The following is a 13603-nucleotide window of genomic DNA, read 5'->3' on the forward strand; positions in this document are numbered from 1 at the left end:
AAATACACCAAAAATTATTTTGAGATATACAGAACAGTCCTAAATATCAGCCTAAAATATTAAAAAAATGATTTACTACGAAACAAAAATTACAAAAATGCTCAAACTATACCCCGTCTAAAGGCGGGATTGGGTATTAGAGGGTTAAAGTTTGAACTGCCCTAATGTACATAAATACAACTAGTTTCAAAGCAGTCTTCAAAAGCAGCTTTGAAGATCTCCTGAAGAGTGGGCCAGATTAGTCTTATGGATGTTTTATACCTATTTTATCTCAGATTTGCAGAACAAAGAGCTTTATTGCTAAGTTTTATTATTCTATCTTAGAAATTACTTCAGGATTGCCACAAAAGTATAATTGTTACTTGGGATATTTACTTACATTAACAATACCAATACCTCCTATTTGGTGGATAATTTATTTCTGAATTGACTCACCAGGTAGCGCTAATGTAGGTGCAAAGATTACATATTGAAAAGACTTTCGAACCATTTCAAAAAGTAATATACATTTGTAACGTTGATGTCTCATTTAAAAAAAATCGACGTTGATGTCTTCGGCTGAATTACTCATATAAATGTAATTTTTCAATATCAATAATCTTTGTTTGGAAATTATTTCACTAGATGGCGCTTTTGTACAATAAGTTTTTTTCTTCGATATCTCAGTTCAAAGATAAGATATAATTTTATTGTTTTCTGCAAAGATTTTCGTCTAGCTAAATATGTATTGCCCGTAATTATTAGAGCGAAATTCTCCTAGACGGTGGCGATGGGATGAATCTTGAAAAAAAAAGCCTGGTTGATCCCTACCAGAATTTCTAACGGTATTTTCCTACAAATTCCTTCGGGGATTCAGGAATTTCTTAAGGATTCACTCATGATGCCTTGAAGGATGTTCCAGTTGTTGCTTCAGGAGTTCTACAGAAATGACACAAATAATTCCATCGACAATTGCTCCAGGTATACCCATACTATTCCGAGATTCCAAAATTTCTAAAAGAACTCCTCTCGGGATTTTTTGCTGAAATTAACACAGGGATTCTTTCAGTCATTCCTCTCAAGATTCCTCCATGAATTTATCTAGGAAAGCTTGAAATTCCTCTGATTTTTTTCAGGAATTCCACCCAGGATTGTTTCAGGAACTCATCAGTATCCTGAGATAGAAAAAGTTTTATGCTCATCAGCTCCACCTAGTGGTGGGATATCAAATCAAACGACTTTTGCGAAGACACCAACTCTATAAGTTATCAGGATCTTGTGATATGGGAGATGTTAAATTCATCAGTGTTACGTCTGTTTATCTGTGATGTCTGTTTTGGGTTCATTCAAATACAGTTGACTCTCTACATCTCGATATTGAAGGGACCATCGAGATAGGGAGAGATTGAATTCAAGAATCAATTAGTAATGCACACTAGTCACACTAGAAAAATCGTCCGTAACTAGAAAAAACTGTCAATAAACAGATGTCACTTCGCCTTCCCAGAATGTTTTGCACCTAAGAAACGAGATCTAGCAACCTGTAAAAACGGACTTATCGACATATGGAGAGAAAATCTCGAACAAAAACGAACGAGACCGCATCGAGATAGAGAGATATCGAGATAATGAGATATCGACTTGTAGAAAGGTAAAATGTATGCAGATTGAAGGGACCGACCGAGATAGGGAGAGATATCAAGATGTAGAACATCGACATGTGGAGAGTCGACTGTAATACGTAACGCCAAATTTGCAAATTTTAGTACTTCCCCCTATCACACGCATCAAGTTTTGAGTGGGAAATTATGAAATTTTGTTAAAAGCGTAACACAGCGCCAAACTTTCTTGCTCTCCCATAGCGTTACGTAATGTTTGAACGAACATTTTTGGGCCGACAGACATATGTGTATGTTTACTCATCTACAGAAGTGCGTTTTACCCTATTGTTATGTACGCCGTCTCCGCTTGCTTAGGTACGTTCCACTGTGTTTATTAGAGACACTTTGAATGCTCTCTAGCGCCGCCTAGCGGAAATTTCCCGAACTAAATTTTTCATCACTAAATAGGCATTGACTTACCCAAGGGAGGATCCATTAAGTACGTCACGCTAAAATCGGGAATTTTCGACCCCCCCCCTCCCCCCTTCGTACGGGTTTTTCCTATACTTAATACATTGCTTGTCACACTTTCACAAACCCCCCTGCCCCCTAGGACCGTGACGTACTTAATGGATGGCCCCCAATATCTTTGCTGAAAACATCACTCTTTTAAAAAATAAGGATCACGAGATACGCGAGAATATATGTTGGGGTCCAATGGACCCCAGGGTCCCAAAACGGACCTTTATTTTAGGTATCCTGTTGAGGGTTAATGCTTACTTCTAGATACGTTTAAATGACTTTATCGAAAACTTGCTCAAATTTTATTCAAAATATACCTGCTATACATGCATGAAATCCGATCGCATTCCCAAAAAGTATGAGGATTTTCTGTTCTATTTCTCCGACGAAATGCGATACCGCCAGCCAACACATGTCACCCTATCGTAAGGAAACATTAATCGTGCCGTTTGGCAAACTGGGCTGGCGGCAGGAAAACTGATCAGTATGCTACATACAGAGCTGTAGGTACCGACAGAAACACCATTGCGTAACGCACAACTGACATAGATCCTCGACGTGTTGTAGGTAGTAATAAAGCACACTCTAGCTCACGGTATGTTACGCGCTTGATTAGAGCCACTGCCACCGTACCGGGGGAAAGGCGAGTGGAAAACTTAGGCTCCACTCAAATCTACCCAATCAGTCGCCACAGCCGGCCGTACTGCTGAGTTGAGGAAATGCAATCTACTTTTTCTTTACTACATGTAACTATTTTCCATCCATTGAACACTGACTGGAGTCCCCGCATAGCGACTGATCGCTCAGTGGCAGCTCCATGTGTCAAAACTATGTTGGAACACTTAAGGTAGGTGTAGGTACCTTGGCAGCAGAGTTCCTTAGTGTTGAATGTGACCAGTCCAGCAGCAGAGGTAGTCATCGTCATTAGAAGTCTCGCTGCATAGTTTCGCTTTCGTTTGCTGTCTCATAACGCTAACCGTTATTTGGACGTGTGAATACGAAGCTTATCTGAACTATTAGGGTGCGACTCTTGGTGCGATTTCTTTTATGAGAATTCTTTAATTCAAAAATTCCAGCACAATTTGTACTCAAAACTGATCACCGGCGGGTAAACAAGTAATCAAAACTTCAACGCAAACTTTCATTTGGTTCTTCAGATTTGTACTATTCGAAGTGTGGCTTCATTATATCTTCACCTTTACGAGAAGAGTTTTTGCTCACATGTTGTTGAAAAAGAAAATGTACTATATTTCAATTTCAAGAAACTTCAAAAAACAAGCCACACCCTACTGCCCAACGTTGAGCGAGTTCCAATCCTCGAATCACGTCAAAGTTTTCGTTACCTAAGGAGTGCAAATGAAAGTTTCCTTTTTAGAACTTGTTTGGAGCGAGCGCGAATGCACCCCGCCCCACGATGATGTCTTATCAATGGCCGGAGAGTCAGCCGCCGCCGCTGCCACGCCGGATACCGGTTAACGCACCACGCCGATGAGCATCCAGCCTTAGATGGATCATTTCTCCGGCTCACCGAGTCGCTTTACAACAACGATGACGACAGCGTCGACCGCCGACGTAAATCCACTTTTGATTGGACTGCATTTTGGACCAGGTCGTCATTTTTCTCATTGGTGCATGTGCAGCAGCTTGGCGACTTTAATAATTCAATTTCTTCCCTTTGGGGTCCGTGGTATGGCGGTGCGGCGACGACAACGACGGCGAAGTCGCGGACGGCGGGCTGCGGGCGAAACGAAATGGCATGCCATCCGCGGGCAATTAATCGAAAGGGAAAACTGGTTCGACGGCGCACAGCGTGCTGTTCAACATGCTTCCTAATAAGAAATTTCCGTCTGGATTGGTTTAGCTGCTGCTAAGCTATGGAGCTAGCTACCTCATGCCCACTTAACTTCTCACCGAGCTGTGCCGTCTTCCTCTACTTGGTAGTGGTTGGCTTTTGTGCGCTTTTCTTTCGCCGTGCCGTTGTTGTGGTACCTATAACAACTTGGGTGGAAAAGTCTAACTAAGGCTAGGGCGTTTACGTTACGGCTAGTTAAGCCACCGGCAAAATTACGGATAGGTGAATACTGATGGTTTCATGCGAAATTGAATGCTTTTCTTATGAATTGGTTTTTGATTCAAATGTGAGATGTTTTATCACTGAGATAGCATATATTTTATATGAATGAAGTCCACAAACCCGATGCGATAGGTAGTAAGTCGAAGCACAAGCAAAAGCATGGACAACAATGCATTTTGTAGCTGGTACTTCGTGATTGGCCAGGGTAATGAAAATCGTACAGAAAACTATTATACAGTCATCGGAAATGGTAGGGAATGTTAGTTCTTCAAACGTTGCTACTAAAGATCGTAGAATACACTATATCGCCACAGTTATCTCCGGAAGAGAAATTTTTGTATAGAAGGGTATGGTAAGGTCATAGGTGGAGCTAAGACTCACCTATGATAGAAGACATATTCGGTAGTTACATATATCATGAAAAAAAAAACGTGCTAGGTGAAATTTGATCAAACACAATAACGATTGTATCCTACAGCAATAATCACCTTAGACAGGAGAAATGTTTTCACGGTAGAGAAGCGTTCAATATCAATCGCATTCATGCTGCTTTTCTGCCCCGAAAATGTAGTACTCACGACAAGGAATCTTACGAAATTTCTCAAGTATTGTATTTTTCGATGGGATGTGATAAAACGTCTAGAAATTCAACTCCGATCCCTACCTCCTACTTGGAACCGGCCGGGAAACAAGCTACCTTGGCGATGATGGAGTAACCAACCCCTGTGGGAACTTTGGTCGTATGCAGACAGGGACGGTAGGATTGCTTCGGCAAACTTACTGGGGCCATCCGCACAGTAAACCGGGGCGTTGGTCTTAGGCCCTGTGAGCTGGCCGTAAAAAAAACTAAGCAACGAATAATCAACCATGGTAAAATAATACGAATCAAGACCAACGGCATAGACCCCAGCAAACAAAGAGAACTTGCGATTGGAAACTCGTTACGTGGAACTACAGTTCTCTCAATTTCATCGGGAGCACCCGCATACTTGCCGATGTACTGAAGAACTCTAGACGAACATTTGAAAAGGGCCTACATGCTTTGCGTAAACAAATATGTTTTTGTCTCTGTAGGGCCCATCTGCATCCACCCACGCACATCAACACCCTTATCAGAAAGAGTGTTCTTCAAGCTTTCTGTTAAGGGTGTTGATGTGCGTGGGTGGATGCAGATGGGCCCTACAGAGACAGAAACATGTTTGTTTACAAAAAGCAGATAGGCCCTTTTCAAATGTTCATCTAGAACTGCGATTTCAACATAGCGCTGAAAGAGGTGTGTTGGACAGGATCAACGGTGCGAACGTTTAGAGTGAAACATCTTTTGACCCCGGGAGTCGATCGCGCCGGCCCAGAAGGGGTCGGCCTAAGCCCCAAGCTGCTGGTCCAGCCAACGGCAGCTTCCGGGGTGGGCTCACAAGGCCTCTTTTGACTCCCGGGTCCCAGGGCGTTTTCTGAATGGGGAAGTTTTCGGTGGGGTTTGTCCTAAATCGTGATTTAAATGAGCTTACGTATTTATTGCTTCCTGAATGGGTCGTCGTCGTCGGGTCGACGGGGGTGCGCCATTCTTCGGCATCCAGAGAGCCGACGCGAATAGGGCCGTTCTTAAGCCCCGAAGGCGATGAGGTGAACGCCAACGGGGGGGAGGATGTCTTACTTAGGTTTGCCCGAAGGCGGCCGGATAAAACCTTCTTCGTGAGCCGGGCGGGGCAGTCGTTAGGTGCCAGGCGAAGGTGATCGGGCGATCGGTCGTGGTCCGGAGTGGATCCGGTGGTTTGGCAAGACGCTAAACGTTAGGCCGAGCAGCAGCGCGGCCGGAAGGCCGTAGCGGTTGGGCGGAATGACGGCCCACGCGGAACCTGCTGGTCGTCCGATACGAAGGTGCTTGTCACGGCCCGGTGGTCGATAGCTTCTGACCGAACGAACGAGTCGACAATCAGGTGAGCAGGTCCGTGGTTGTCTTTAGCGGTGCGATCCTACTAATTTCGATCGTGAGCTGGAACGTAGGCTTCGCAGGATCTCTGGGACCGGCGGGTGGTTTCGGGCTAGCGGGTGCTTAGGCAGCCCAACCACCGCACAAATGGCACTTAATTATCAACGAGGGTGCCACAATTACACCGATCGGAGGTCCAAACGTGGAACCTCCGACCTGGAACACTTATCACCTCTTCCCTCAAGCACGAGTAGCGATTTACTGCCCCGAACACTGCTCGTTACCTGTCTCCCAGTCTCCTCGTCCGATCTTCTCTTCGGTCTCTTCTCTCATTCTCTGGGTTTCCGCCTACATCGCCACCCGCTTCAGGTGGCTGCTGAAACTCTTCATTGCGCGTTGACGCACCGTGACGCGCATTGGGCCAACACGCACGACGCCCACACTTAAAAAAAAAACTGTTGGCCTAGCTATATAAAAGTTTCCCTACACTGCCCACCATTAGCGTAAAGTTACCGTTCGGTAACAAGAGGTAATCATACCATCTACCAGAGCTGACGAACGAAAATGGCCTACGACTTATCGATTTCACTGCCTTCAAAGACATGGTCATAAGTAGCACCTTTTTCGAACACAGCCTCCACACCTGGAGATCACCACAGCAGACGAAATCGCAAATCGACCACGTTTTGATTGACGGACGGCACTTCTCCGATATTGTCGACGTCAGGACCTATCGTGAAGCTAATATCGACTCCGACCACTATCTGGCGATAATCAAACTGTGCCCAAAACTCTCCGTCATCAACAATGCGATGAGCTTCTGATAGAACTTCCGTGTTTCTTGGGAACGGCACAGCAGTTCCATTTCTTCACACTCCGCTTCTTCCAGGCGGCGCTTTTTCTCCCGAAAGAGGCGGGTCTGCTGTTTCCGCTTCTGTATATAACGTTCCACGTTCTGTCGAGTCCCTTGCTGCAGCATTACCGCCCTCGCTGCGTTCTTCTCCTCCAAATCCGTTCTGCACTCTTCGTCGAACCATTGGTTCTGTCGATTCCGTTCTACGTACCCGATGGTGCTCTCGGCTGCGTCGTTGATAGCTGCTTTCACTGTACTCCAGCAGTCCTCTAGAGGGGCCTCATCGAGCTTGCCATCGTCTGGCAACGCGGCCTAGAGATTCTGCGCGTATGCTGAGGCGACATCCGGTTGTTTCAGTCGCTCTAGGTTGTACCGTGGCGGTCGCCGGTACCGTACATTGTTGATGGCGAAGAGTTTTGGGCGCAGCTTGACCATCATCAGATAGTGGTCGGAATCGATGTTGGCGCCACGATAGGTCCTGACGTCAATGATGTCGGAGAAGTGCCGTCCGTCAATAAGAACGTGGTCGATTTGAGATTCCGTTTGCTATGTTGATCTCCAGGTGTAACGACAAGGGAGACTGTGTTGGTAAAAGGTGCTACGTATGGCCATATTTTTGGAGGCGGCGAAATCAATGAGTCGTAGGCCGTTTTCGTTCGTCTGCTGGTGGTCGCTGAACTTACCAATCATCGGTCTGAATTCCTCCTCCTGGCCTACCTGAGCGTTCAAATCACCTATGCTGATCTTGACGTCGTGGCTTGGGCAGCGATTGTACTCGCGTTCGAGCTGCGCGTAAAATGCGTCCTTGTCATCATCAGTGCTTCCGGAGTGTGGGCTGTGCACGTTTATTATGCTGAAGTTGAAGAATCGGCCCTTGATCCTCAACCTGCACATTCTTTCGTCGATCGGCCACCAACCGATCACACGCCTCTGCATATCACCCATCACGACAAAAGCTGTTCCCAGCTCGCGTGTGTTGCCGCAGCTCTGGTAGATGGTATGATTACCTCTAAACGTTCGCACCATGGATCCTGTCCAACAGACCTCTTGCAGCGCTACGATGCCGAACCCGCGGTCCTTCAGTAGATCAGCGAGTATTTCGGGTGCTCCCAATGAAGTTGAGAGATCGGCAGTTCCACGTACCGAGTTTCCAATCGCAAGTCCTTTTTGTTCGCTGGGGTCGTTGCCATTGGTCTCGGTTCGTATTATTCTGTTGCTGGTTTTCCGTTACAATGTTTTTTTACGGCTGGCTCGTAGGGCCTGACACCAACCTCCTGCTTTCCGGAGGACCATAGCGCACAGTTGAGCTTAGAGTCCTGGCACTCAGACGTAGATCAGCCGCCCCTAGCCTGGGGATCAGACGTTGTTGTGAGCCGCTCCTCCTGGAGAACGGACGCTCAAGTTTGCCGAAGCAACCCCCCCCCCCCTTCCCTGTCAGCCTATGACCAAAGTTCCCACCGGAGTTGGTTACCCGATCTTCCCTAAAGTTGCTCATAGTTTCCGGCCGGTACCACGAGGAGGAAGGGATAGGAGTTGCTGGGCAGAGGCTAGTTATTTTAGAGTTAACCAATCATGACCAAATTTCTGCCTCTTGTAGCTAACTAGTTGAGGAAATAGCGGTCGAAATTTGAAATGTTTCGGTGTGCTTGCGTACACAGAAAAGTTACTGCTCGTGAAATTTGTTTAGCTTATTATTAAAATGTGTATGCATTTAAACATTTGCACCTAGCGCTGCCTAACAGCAGAAACTCGAACCAAACGGTAATTATATTAAAGCCCTTGATCTACCTAACAAATTTGCCGAAGACACCATCTTTCTAAAGAATCACGTTGCTGAGATATGTGAAATGTAAAATTTGTTTGCTCTCGAGCGCCACCTGGCGGTAAAATCACGAATAATATGGCCCATAATCTGAAAGCCTTTGACCAGCTGAACAACTTTGCCGAAGAAACGAACTCTCTAAGTAATCAGGATCCTGAGATACATCTGCTTGCCTAAGATATCACATAAATCACAGACAAACAGATATGACACTAACGAAATTTCAATCTCATATATCTCAGAATCCTGATTACTTAAAGAGTTCCTCCAGAAATGCCGTGAATATCAGGTCCCAACGCATCACCTGTTCATCGACTTCAAACCGGTATACCAAAGTAACGACCGCACAGAGCTATGGAGAATCATTGACGAAAACAGATTTCCTGGGAAGCTGACTTTGCTACCGTTCGGGTTACAACAATATGTTGCGCAGCAGTTAAAGAAGTCACGTACCCTAGTTGGTTGAAACTCGCTCAGCTAGGATTGCCGGTTGCATTGACTTCAACATAACAATGTATACGGGAGGTTGTATCACGACGAGAGAAAATACATCGTGAAACATATTTTATGAGTCGGAACATTCGTATTTCTAACGTGTCTTGGAGTTCTCCTCTCTCTCAGTAGAGCCAATGTTTATGCTGCACTCCCGGACAAACAGCTCAAGTCGTTCAAATACACCAGCTGTGCAACTCCGGCATGTCCACATTCAGCTGAGCTTAATCCCACAACAACTCAACAGTTATGTATCCAACGAGAGAAATACCGCACCGGCTCCTCTCTCTTTAATTCTCACAGTAAGTTTTCAAACAAACCCATCTACACCGCCAATGCCAAGCAAGGGTTAACGCGCAGCTTTCTGAACCGCAGCAAACGGCTCACCACGGGCTCTCAGCTGCTCAGCTCGCGGCTTGACTTAGCTTAACCAGCCAGCGTCCAGCACTGGAACGGCGGCCCAAGTCGACAAGTCTCGCGCTGACTCCCGAGCCAGCCACACGTGTTTCTGCCTTCTGGGTTCTGTACGTCCTAAGCCACACCAAGTCTTTTCGGTTTGGTACCTATCAACTTTTGGTGACTTGACACTAGGCCTCTATCCGTAGTTTTTCTCCCCGAACTGGTCCGGCAGTTTGTGATCCAAGCTCATCGATAACGGTCGCAGAATCGCTCTGTCCGCAAGCTGTTTCGGTTGGTTGTTTGGTGTTCTACGCGTTTTGTATGGTGACATAATAATTGCAGCAAAAATAAATCAGCTGTTTGATGAACGTGTGAAGATAAACTCTGTCGGTGGATGTTTTGGTTGTCGTTCTAATATATAGGAATGGTGTTAATTTTTTTAAGTGGTAACTGTGAGATGGACATGGTGCGGTGGACAAGAGGATTCTAAAAATACATTGTGATTAGTCCTGGAATCCTGAAATGATAACGCCTGCAGATATGAAACACGCTCAATACTTTGCAATCAACTATCCTTATATTTGTTTCTAAACTATTTTTTGTTTCCTCATAACAAAAGCATTCTTCGTGTTGTTATCGATGAAACTAGTTTAGATGATTTTTAGAAGTTACTAAACTACTTACTAGCCGTTTGCTTTGTAGCTTTAACGGCAAAAGCGCTCGTCAAGCATTCAAGGAACCTGGGATCGAATCCCGCCTAAGAAATTAAGTTTTCGTTTTACGCAAGTTGTCTAATAGTATTACAACAATGAGAAAGTTGTAGCAGGCGTTATCAATTCAAAAATTCAGCTTAGTGAAATAAATTTAAAAATCGCTTATTGAGATTTGCCAAAGTACTGAATCGTACCATTTGCAAGTGATTCTCAAGTATCGTTCAAGCCACTACAAATACTGCACAAAAGCGAATTTTTCTGCTCACAGTAAATACTGGATTTTAGTTTTTTTTTTGTTCGTTATCGTGTGCCGTGCCTGCCAGCAGCAACGGAAAGTGAAGCATTTCGCTTCGATATCGCGGTTATCTCACACACTACTTGCGCGGCGCCGCGGATTGCAACTTGTTTTCGCCGCCCATACCAACATCCGCGCCCCCGCGTCAACCGCTTTCTGCACCTACACCCAGCGTGCTGTTTGTTGGCGGTGCGGTGCCCACAGCCGGGGTTTGGCAAACAGAAAAAAGCGCAGTTTGTGTCGAGTCCGAGCATCGAGGGCTTGTCGACCGACGAGAGTCGAAAGTGTGCGTTTTGCCTTAACAACTAAACAAGTTCGATTGATAAAAGTCGTCGTCAGAACCGCACTGCGCAGTGGAGTGCAGTGGGTGCAGGAAAAGAAAAGTGAGTGAAATTGTTGTTTTTTTTGTTTTACAGCAGTGCTCTAGTAGTATAGTACTTTCAATAGTTTGTTGTGTAGCGGAAAATAGTGAAGAAGTGCGAAGAAATATACACCTATAAGGTGCGAACGGATATTGGACAAGCAGGACAGGAAGCAGAATCGTCATCACTGTTCGCGTTTTGGACAAAGAAAACGGCGAGAGGTTATTGACTTTGAGCAGGAGAATTTTGAAGCAACAATCACACAAACAGGTTAGTAAGTTTAAATTTGAAGAAGATGGGTAGAGAGATGAGTCGAATGGCGATGATAATGACTGTTGTTGGAACGTAGTAGATTAGCACTAATCAGAAAATATACAGATAATGTGTTGTTGAGCCAAACAAGGGTCAACAATGTTCGATAAAGCTAAGCATCGTATTTGTTCAGTAGATTCTAGAGTAGATTCCAGAGTAGATTATAGTTTCCTCAACTATGTTTCATAGGAAGGATTGCATTGTAAATACACAGGGAATATTTGGCTTCTTTAGCGATGAATCTCCACGTCAAACTGAGCATAAATCCATTTTTTTTATGAATTTTGGTGCCCAGAAACCTGTTTAAATATCAATTAAGTTTGTATGGGAGTGGTTTGCTGAATTACCATTAGTCGGATTTTTTTACTGGGCGGAGCTGTCAAGCAGTTGCCTAGCTATCAAAAGAGGATATTAAAAATATCTTTGAAATTGATTTCTGGTATCATCATAAAGTTAAAAAAATGTGAAACAAAAATCATAGTGGCTTAGAAAAAGATGCTCTTTTGTATAAAATTAAAAAATCAATAAATTTTTCTAAATTTAAAAACCCAATTCAAATCGTCATTCGAGATATGAATGTTTCTTTTTTAATTTAACATTAACACAGGGTTTATTTAGCACAGAGTTTAACAAAAACGATTTGAAAACCTATCTTTATAGAATACCCTAACCTGTTTAACTGTTTCAATGAGGATCATCCCATATGGGGCGGCTACATAAAGGGAGGTGGCCAAAGAGTACGTTCATGTCAATTCCATAGTTTTACACCTGTGTGTAAGGTTTATGTCCTAAATATACAAATTATAAATGTTTTGCATGTCATAAATACTTCTAATGTATTTCCGGTTTGAGCTTAACATTCATCGCTAAAGCCCCTCTATTTTATTGTTTAAAAACAATCTCGTGTGCATACTTCTCCAGGAAAAATGTGAGAATTATGTAAGCTTAACAACATTAAGTATAAGACCGGGTATATGTATTTTGGATTTGAAAACAACTTTCGTCGCGACAACTTGAAAATTAACACGTGAACGAATATTATTTTCCATAACAACTGTAAAAATATGATTATTAAAAACTACACAACCTTCTCAAATTACCTAAAATAAATGAAAATTTTTGGCATATCGATTTGAAATTTAACCGGTAATTTAATTATGAGAGCTCGTAGCCGTGCGGTTAGGGTCACCAAACTTCTTATCTCACCATGCTGTGGGATGAGGGTTTGCTTACCGCCCGGGTAGAGGTAAAATACTGACGATCAACACGTGATAATAGGGGATTTTTTTTTTAAATTATCGTACAAATTGGGCCGAAGGGTCGCAGATTTTCATGATACATACATTTTTTTTTCTTTATTAGAGAGATTTTCAACCCGAGGCTGGATCATCTCTTGTTCATGAAACATTTTTCACAGACAGGGCTCATGGATACATGAACAAAAAAAAAAATGAGAAAAATTCAAGGTTGCCTATTTTCCCGGAAAACTCAGGTGGATTTTTTTTGTTTTCCTTTGACCCTACTTACTTTGAAAAATTATTACTCAAGAACAAAGAAATCGTAGAAACAAAGTTTTTTTTAGAAAATGAAAGCAAATTTTCTAGGAAATAAAAAAAAATGATCTGGAAAAAGTTTTTGACAAAATTTTCATATTTTATTGAAAATTTTCCACGAGTTCAATTATAGTTTTTCCGGCTTTTCTATACAAATAGAAAACTATTTGTAAAGAAAAGCCAGAAAAACTATTATCGAACACTCAAAATATTTTTGAGAAGGTTATTTTATTTCAGCTTTAATAGCTGAAATTTTTGGAGTGCACTTATTTTCGTTTTTGAGTTATGACCAATTTTGTTAAAAAATGTCCAAATGTGTCATAGAAGCCTTTTCTTTGAAAAATCATAGCTCAAGAACGAGGCATCGTTTTAATGAAAATGAGAGCAAATATTCTCAGGAATCCATTTTTCACAAAATTGGCCATTACTCAAGAACGAAAAAAAGTGCATTAAAAAAGCGATCAAAGGAAATATTTGTTTGAAAATATTTTTTGAAAAATTTCCACTCTGCGGTAGCCGCCGAGTTCTACCGCAGCTGTCAAAGTCCTACCGCAGCCCTGAAAATCATCATATCATTGAAACAGACGGTATAATCAAAGTATGCTTGCAATGTGAATTGCTCTGGGAAGCAACAACAAACAATGATCATCGGCGTCGTATCCAAGGCATCTTTGACCCGATTGATGATAACTTGAT

The 13603-nt window shown here is 43.3% G+C and overlaps 3 protein-coding genes across 11 annotated transcripts in view; 1 reads left to right on the forward strand and 2 right to left on the reverse strand.

Annotated features, from left to right (window-relative positions):
• The window catches only part of LOC109622675 (uncharacterized), a 517321-nt gene that overhangs the window by 88972 nt on the left and 414746 nt on the right, over positions 1-13603 (reverse strand). The gene's annotated exons all lie outside the window — the stretch shown is intronic.
• Positions 1-13603, reverse strand: part of LOC109413726 (6-phosphofructo-2-kinase/fructose-2,6-bisphosphatase 1) — a 393602-nt gene that overhangs the window by 86879 nt on the left and 293120 nt on the right. The gene's annotated exons all lie outside the window — the stretch shown is intronic.
• The window catches only part of LOC109409620 (alpha-N-acetylgalactosaminidase), a 272573-nt gene continuing 268590 nt past the window's right edge, over positions 9621-13603 (forward strand). The window contains exons 1-2 of one of the 9 annotated variants that reach the window (XM_029873599.2): positions 9621-9996; positions 11097-11312. The gene's annotated coding sequence lies outside the window, so the exon portion shown is untranslated. The remainder of the gene's footprint in view (positions 9997-11096; positions 11313-13603) is intronic. The other 8 variants (XM_029873597.2, XM_029873600.2, XM_029873593.2 and 5 more) reach the window with 8 other exon arrangements.

The sequence above is a fragment of the Aedes albopictus genome, chromosome 2 (genome assembly GCF_035046485.1).
Source record: "Aedes albopictus strain Foshan chromosome 2, AalbF5, whole genome shotgun sequence".
Classification (NCBI taxonomy): domain Eukaryota; kingdom Metazoa; phylum Arthropoda; class Insecta; order Diptera; family Culicidae; genus Aedes; species Aedes albopictus.